The 7,744-nt window shown below is 36.4% G+C and overlaps 1 long non-coding RNA gene across 1 annotated transcript; it reads left to right on the top strand.

Moving 5' to 3' along the window:
* Nucleotides 6,508-7,036, top strand: LOC110268030. Its single transcript, XR_002356046.1, has 2 exons — nt 6,508-6,564; nt 6,684-7,036. It is a non-coding gene; the product is annotated as an uncharacterized LOC110268030 (long non-coding RNA).

Below are 7,744 nucleotides of genomic sequence, written 5' to 3'. Positions count from 1 at the left end.
AGATGCATAAAAACTAGAATAACATATCAATGCATATGGAATTTTTAATTTTCTGTTTTACATGAGTAGGTACCCAAAATTTTCAATATTCAAAATTAGAAACATGATATATTCCCTTATTAACCCAAGTTCCCACAGTTTCCCCACACTTAATTGTTGCACAATCCCTATCTTAAGCTAACTAAAGATTCAATTGGGATATCTAATTATTTTTCTGCTTAAGGCTAGTGATGTGGTAAAATACAGAACAAATGGGGATTAAAAGGCTCAAAGTGGCTGACAAAGGTGATTTAAAGGGTAGGCTTATTTGGGATAAGTGAGCTAAAATCAAACAATGGCCTCAATCATATGCAAGCATGTAAATATACTAAATATTGGACATATAGACTGAAACAAAGTAAAGATCACAATTATAGAGAAGTAAACACACAAGAATAAAATATTTATGGTTAAATAATGTAACCATATAAATAAGCTCAAATCTCACAGGTTGTGTGTTCTTTTAGCTCAAAAATCATGTTCCAAATACAACTTCAAACAAGTTTCAACATAAATTTTTTTTAATTTAAATTAGTAAAAATTTTTTTTTTCAAAAATAGAGTCCTAAAAAGAAATTTATTACTTTAACCAAGTAGTAACTAAGTGCACAAAATCAAATAAACATGCAATCAAATATGCAGATGCAACAATGAACAAATAAAAAAAAAATAAGAGTATTGGTGTTGAAAAGAAGGTCACTAACCCCTGGAAGTCGGTATCGACATTCCCACACTTAAAGATTGCACTGTCCTCGGTGCATGCTGAGATGTGCAGGTGGACGGGTTGTTCCAACTGATGCTTTTCTTCAAGGATTGTGCAGATGGACTTGTTTGTCTCCCCTTTTAGAAGTTTCTCCCTTTTTCCGTCTTCAGTGGCCAGCCTGAAAGAAGAGAAAAAGAAGAATAGTAACCTAGAAATAAAGATAAGAACATAAATAAAATATGGGTGTTAATTCCAAATAATAAAGGTCTCAATTACATGGTAGCTACAACATGCAAATGAGAAAACAGTAGAAGTACATGGCAAATCATGAGTGCAAAAATTTGCAAAAATAGGGAAGAGAGTGTAGGTAAGGAGAGATAATAAAAATTCATGTCAATGTAAAAGTAATACAGGTATAAAAGATTGGCATTGATATAAATAATATTACCTATCCAGAATAAAATAAGTCACTAAGCACCCAAAATAATTCAAGAGAAGATGCAACAGTTAAATAAAAAAATCTTAACACCAAAGAAAGAAAAATTAATTAATTTAGAAAAGAAAATAAAAATATGCATAAAAGTAAGATGCAGTGAATGAAATATGCAAATAAATTAAGTAAAATAAAATAAAAGATAGGAAGAATGAGAAGGGAAAGAAGAGAAAAGAAAGAAATAATAATAAGGGAAAACAAAAATAAGGATTTGGGGAAGAAAAGATAAGATATTTTGGCTAATGGGGATAATCTGTGCTCCGCATGTGAAGCGGACGCGTGAGTGACGCGGTCGCGTCGTGCGCGATAAGGTCAAGTGACGCGGACGCGTGGGTCACGCGATCGCGTGGCCTGGTTTGTGCGATTGGCGCGAGTGCAGCCTCGTGTTCGCGCAACTCTCTGTTCAGTTTGCTGATTACCAAAATTTGGGGTGACGCGATCGCGTGGGTCATGACATCGCGTGAGTGGCCAATATTAGGATATGACACGGTCGCGTGGGGTACGCGTTTGCGTGGTAAGGTCTGTGCGTCTAGCGCCAGTCCAGCATCACTCCAGCTCATCTTTCGGCCATGCACCCTTTTGACGTCGATTTTCAGGTCACGCGGCCGCGTGAGTGACGCGGTCGCGTGGGGTCAATTTAGGCTAAAGGCGCGCCTCCAGCCACGCTCTCGCGTGGCTTTCTATTTGTTTTCTTTTCTTCCCAACGCACTGGTGACGCGGACGCGTCAGTGATGCTGCTGCGTCGCGTGCGTGCTTTTTTTTTTTAAATCTGAAAAAAAAATGCAGAATGTAGTGTTAATATGAATGTGATGCAAAACTCCAAGTTCAATATAATAAAATAAAATAAAACTCGCAAACAAATAAAACTAAATAAAAAGTAAAAAAGGAATGATCATACCATGGTGGGTTGTCTCCCACCTAGCACTTTTAGTTAGAGTCCTTAAGTTGGACATTTGGTGAGCTCCCTGTTATGGTGGCTTATGTTTGTATTCATCCAGGAATCCCCACCAGTGTTTGTAGGTCCAGTGACCTCCGGGGTCCCAAACTAGGCATGTAAAGCCCTTAAGAAGCTTCAAACATATTCTTAGGCTCCCGAGGTGACAAATGTCAGAGCAGATTCCAGGATCCCAAATCTTGCTTTTACACCCATTTTTGTCGGGATCTGTATTTTTCCAGCCGGGTGATAAGTAATTTGAATTCTCACTGCAACTACCAAACAGCTTCCTAGACCCATTCAATTGAGCTTTACACCAACCTTTGCGTTTAAACTTAAAGCTTCCAACCATAATGAACCTTGCAAGACAATTCTTACCACTGGTCATCTTCCTCTTACTCTTAATACCACAAAGAGCTCTAAGTTGACCATCCGTCTCCAGTAGCCCATATTCAAGTGGAATTAGAAAGCTAAGGGATATGAATTTTACCCACTTGAATGTTGTGAAGGATGATGGCAACTTAGGGGGAGGGGTCTCCAATAACTTTGGCAAGGTGATTTCAAGCTCCACTCCCTTGTGTTCTTTGACAACTTCCACCTCTTTGCAAACTTCTTTAATTTCAACCTCTTCCTCTTGGTAGCTTTCTTCCAATTCAATCTCTTCTTCATTACTTACCAAGGGCATGGGAGGTAGTGCTTTTTCTTCTTTAATTTCCATCTCTTGATCAACCTCTTCCAGGTCTTCAACTATGATATGCTTTAGAGGTTGTACACCCTCCTCAACATCAATTTCAATCACCTTGGAAGGAGGTTCTATAACCTAACTTTCCCATGGAGGTTCAGCATCTCCTAAGTTCGCAACCACTTCTTCCTTTTTAATAATTACAGCTTCCTCCACTTGTTTTAGTATAAAGTCATGCTCCGTACTGTCCACTGGAGTTTCTAGTATCTCCTTCATGCTATGTTCTTCATTAGATTGTCCACATGAAGCCATGGGGGTTCCTTGAGTGTCCGAACATCGGGAAGCTAATTGATTTATTGCTTGATTCAATTGATGAAGTGTAGCATTAAATTTTTCACATATTTCCTTGAGTTGCTCCGTTGATGCTTGGGGTGATGGATATGGACATGATGCATAGGGAGGTGGTAGTTCTTGGGAGTAATTGGGTTGGAATTAGGGTGGTTCTATATATGGTTCATATGGTTCATAAGGTGGTTGGTATGGTGGATGAGGGTTAGGATCATATGAAGGTGAATGGTGAAAAGGGGCTTGTGAGTATGGTGGTCCAAAGTCATGTTGAGGAGAGGGTTTATAGGCATATGGTGGTGGTTGTTGATAGTTCATTGGAGGTGGTTGTTGAGGAGAGGGTTTAGGATCATATGTTGGTATGGTGGGCTTGTGGCTCCTCCCATCTTTGATTGTTCCAACCTTGATGCTTGTTCTCATTGTAATTTCTTCTTCCTGCAACAAAATTGTAACCAGACTCATAGCCAAACGGGTGAGAGTTCATAGTAGCAAATAAAAATTAAAAAAAATAAAAACAAATTTAAATTAAAAGGTTATTTAAATTTTGAATTTGAAAATTAAATTTTGAAATTTGAAATTTGAAATTTTGAAATTTGATTTTTGAAATAAGATAAGATAAGATTTTGAAAAAGATATGATTTTTTTTGAAAAAGATTTAAATTTTGAAATTTTAAATTTTGAAATTTGAGATTTTAATTTTAAATTTTTAAATTTGAATTTTGAAAATTGAAAATTGAAATTTTAAATTTGAAATTTGAGTTTTAAATTTTGAATTTTTGAATTTAATGAGGAAAGAGAAAAACAATAAAATGACACCAAGCTTAAAATTTTTAGATCAAAACGAATAAAAATAACTAAGAACAACTTGAAGGTCAAGATGAACACGAAGAACAACTTGAAGATCAAGATGAACACCAAGAACAAATTTTTTTGAAAAATTTTTGATAACTAAATAAAAACCAATAACCTCTTAATTTATGAAAAAGTAAAAAAATAAAAACAAATAAACAAGCAAAAAGCAAATATTTACAATAACCAATAATAAGGCACACGTTTGCAATTTCCTGGCAACGGCGCCATTTTGACGTTGGGATTTTTTCCAGTAAAGAATTTCATAAAAACAGTCGCGTTGTAGATATAGTCTCTAAACCAGCAGAAATTCCTTCGTACAAACATTTTGGTTGTCACAAGTAACAAACCCCTAAATAAATTGATAACCGAAGTATTCAAACCTCGGGTCGTCTTCTCAAGGAATTACAGGGAGGTATGTTCTTATTATTGGTTATGAGTCTTGTAAATTGGGGGTTTTGAAAGTAAGGAAGCAGTATGTTGAACAATAAGAATAATAGTAATAATAAAATAAACTCTTGGCAAGGTATTAAAACTGGAAGTCCTATCCTGGTTATCCTTATCAATTGTAATGAGAATTGGATTTTTCTCCCACTTTGTTAACCTCTAACGATGAAGGTAAGTTAAGTGGATGAATTAATTTTGATTCCTCAGGTCCTAGTCTTTCCTTGGGAAAGGCTAGAGTTATTGGAATTTGAATTAATTCTTAAAGAATTCCAATTTTCAATCAACAATGAGTTTGATAACTCAAGTGTCTCCAATGACTCAACCAAAGCCAAGAGGGAAGAGAATCTACTTGAATGAAAATAATTTGAATACATAAATTAAAGAGAGCAATCGTAATTCTGAAATACCTCAATTAGTACTAATAAAGATATCAAATGTCACATGAAAGAGTTCATAAATTAAATTAGGAAAATAAATAAAAAGAACATTGAACCTGGGATTGAGAGTCACTCCTAAAACTAAGAGAAATCCTAAATCCTAATCCTAAGAGAGAGGAGAGAACATCTCTCTCTAAAAAACTACATCTACTCCTAAAATTGTGAATGTGAAAGTTTTTTTTTTTGTATGGATGCATTCCCCACTTTATAGCCTCTAATATGTGTTTTCTGGGTCGCAAACTGGGTCGAAAACAGCCCAGAAATCACTGGAGAAGAAATCCGCCACGCTGGTTTTTCGCCACTGCGACGCGTCCGCGTGGATCACGCGACCGCATCGTCTAGCGTCAGGGCAACTATGGCATATTATATATCAAATCGAAGCCCCGGACGTTAGCTTTTCAACGCAACTGAAACCGCATCGTTTGGATCTCTGTAGCTAAAGTTATAGCCGTTTGAGTGCGAAGAGGTCAGGCTGGACAACTTAGCAATTTCTCCAACTTCTTGTATTCCTTCCACTTTTGCATGCTTCCTTTCCATCCTCTAAGCCATTCCTGCCCTGTAATCTCTGAAATCACTTAACACACATATCAAGGCATCTAATGGTAATAAGAGAGGATTAAGCATAGGGAACTTAAGGCCAAAGAAGCATGTTTTCAATTAAAGCACATAATTAGGAGGGCAAATGTAAAACCATGCAAATAGTATGAATAAGTGGGTAAAGAGTTGATAAAAACCACTCAATTAAGCACAAGATAAACCATAAAATATTGGTTTATCAAAGCAATCAGCACGTCTTCAATTGATGGATGGGGACCACTTGCTTCGTAGGGTCCACGCCTAACTTGGAGTGGGCATAACCATTCTTGTGTGAATCTCCCTTGAGTCTCTGCTATCCCCTGGCTCTAGTTTGTATTTCTGGGTCAAAAACTGGGTCGAAACTCAGCCTGAAATCACCCCAGCGTTTTCTGCGAATTCTGCACGTGGCGCATGTCACGCGTACGCGTCAGGTATGCGCACGCGTCTCTGTGCAACTTTTGCTTTTCACGCATACGCGTCAGGTACGCGCACGCGTTGTCATGGACAGCTCCGAATCACGCGTACGCGTCAGGCACGCGCACGCGTCGCTTCTTGCTGGTCAGCTCCTTGGTTTCTTCTCTTTCTCTTGCAGAAACTCCATCAAATCTATCCGAATGCTACCTAAAATAAACAGAATTGCACAAGACTCAAAGTAGCATCCATAGTGGCTAAAAGATAATTATTTCTTGATTAAACTCAACAATATAAATGCAAATTTATTAGGAAAAGATAGGAAAGATGCTCACGCATCATCCGCCATCTACCTACCCTGTCACCACCATTCTCCTCCCCTCTCACTGCTTCCCCCTTTCACTCTCAAGGTGACTACAACACTTTCATCATGCGTCTGTGACCCAACATGAAGAGAACGTCGTCGTAGCGCGCCTGACCCAGCCGAGGAGAACGCCGTTGTGACGCACTTGGGAAGAGAGAGGGGTCGTGGTGCTGGTGCTGCTGCATGCAAAAAGAGGGTTCGATAAAGAAAAATTGGAGAAGAAAAGGAGGTAGCACTGCTGATGGAGGTCTACTGTCGACAGTGTTACAGTCGGCAAAGAAAAAGGTATTTCTTTTCTTTTTAAAAATTTTTTTATTTTATTTTTCTTTTTTTCAAAAATTGATTTAGTTACTACAAAAAGATATTGTTCTAATTTTTTAAATCTGCTTCTATTTTTTATGAAGGTTGAGATTTATTTACAGAAGATCTGATTGATAGCTACTTCTGCTTCTAATTTTTGCTGAAGTAAATTTCAAATTGGATGAATGAATTTGTTGGTTTTTTATGGTTGATGGTTGTTTCTGCTTCTGGTTTTGCTAAAGTGAATTGAAATTTGATGAATGGATGTAAAAATTTTTATATTTTGGGTAAATTTTAGTGTTTGATTGATTTGGTTTGGATATAGGTTGTAAATTTATGACTGAATCAATTAAGGTCCGATCCTCCACCACTATCATCACCATCGATTTTGGCCTAGTCTGTTGTAGGAGTAGTTTTGGACTCCATGGCAAGGGTTCTAAAGATGCAGGTTGAGTTATGGAAGGTTGAAAAAGTGAGTTGAAGTTGAAGGTGAGGTAGTTAGGGAATTTTATTAAAAAATTAAGATTTTGATACTTTTGTCATACGGAATCCATCTTTCATAATTACAGTGTTAATTTCCTTAGTTTATGGGTATTTTTGTCAGTGTTCGTAAACTTGATGGATATTTTTGATAGTTTTTCTTCATTTTTTTTAATAACTTAATGATACAAATACCCATATTTATTTTTCTTCCTCTTTATTATCAAAGAAAGAGATCAATCTCTTTTCGAAGGCCAATGTTAATTCGCTCTAAGTTAAAATTTAGAGTGTGTCATTCCTTAAAAAATAATTTATTATTAGAAGTAAAAAGTGGTATATTATGACTTTTAATTTTTTGTTTTTTGTTTTTTGTTTTTGAGAAAAAATCATCTTTTCCATGAATATTCAAAACAGTAGAGCAAAATTATTCATAAAAGAATGGAACTAATATTGTACCCATTAATACTCCCAAAAAAATTGTCTAAAATTCACAAACTATCCATTATTTCTTTCATCTTCTTCAACTTTTGAAACCACAACCATTCTTCTTTCATCGTCATCAGTGTCACATTACCACCATTATCACCGTTACTATTACCATTAGAGACGGATCTAAAAATCTTTTGATATGGGATTTGTTAGTCAAAATGGTTGACCTAAAAAATATAATACACTATTAATGTTC

The sequence above is a fragment of the Arachis ipaensis genome, chromosome B10 (assembly GCF_000816755.2).
Source record: "Arachis ipaensis cultivar K30076 chromosome B10, Araip1.1, whole genome shotgun sequence".
NCBI classification, from domain to species: domain Eukaryota; kingdom Viridiplantae; phylum Streptophyta; class Magnoliopsida; order Fabales; family Fabaceae; genus Arachis; species Arachis ipaensis.
The sequence above is the reverse complement of the archived record's forward strand: the minus strand, read 5'-3'. Positions and strand labels throughout refer to the sequence as shown.